Source organism: Dermacentor andersoni, chromosome 9, assembly GCF_023375885.2.
Source record: "Dermacentor andersoni chromosome 9, qqDerAnde1_hic_scaffold, whole genome shotgun sequence".
Lineage (NCBI taxonomy): Eukaryota > Metazoa > Arthropoda > Arachnida > Ixodida > Ixodidae > Dermacentor > Dermacentor andersoni.
In genome coordinates, this window is record NC_092822.1 from 116,078,834 (window position 1) to 116,079,616 (window position 783).

A 783-nucleotide genomic window follows, 5' to 3' on the forward strand; every position below is an offset into this window, starting at 1 on the left:
TGTAGCTGCTGGCTAAGGCCGGGTCTTTCTCTTGTTTAAGTACGGGTATGACTATAGCTTCTTTCGAGGACGATGTAATATACCCCGCCACCCACATGGTATTGAAAAGACACAGGATTGTTACAGGTGTTTCAGAGTGTAGGTGCCAATAATTTCGTGTATGATACAATCGTCACCTGGCGCTGAGTTGTTGCAAGAAGCAAGAGGCGCCTTAAGTTCCGCCATAGTAAATGGGCAATTGTGAGCATCACTCGATGGCCCTTTGCGGTTTAGGAGATTCCGCTCCTCGCGCTCTTTGAGTCTTAGAAATGTTTCTGTACAGTGCGATGCACTCGAGATATATTGAAAGTGTTCGCCTAGACAATTCGCCCGATTTTCCAGGCTATCACCTTGCCTGCTTACTAACGGTAGGGAGTATGACTCCCGACCTATTAACTTATTTGTCCTATTCCATAATCTTCTTTCATCAGTGCACGAATTTATACTAGAGATGTACCTATCCCAACTTTCCCTCTTTGCACGTCGACGTGTTCTCCAGCCTTGTGACTTGGCTTGTTTAAAATTAATAAGCTTTTCGGCAGTTGGATAATTTCGAAGCAATCTCCAAGCCTTATTTTGATTTTGTCGTGCTTTTCGACATTCGTCGTTTCACCATGGGATGCGACGTTTACTTGCCAGTCCGTTAGCTTGCTTGATACATTTAGTTGCAGCGTCAATAATAAAACCTGTTAGATATGCCACAGCGTCGTCTACATTAAAACCAGCAATGTTACCTCCGCCTAA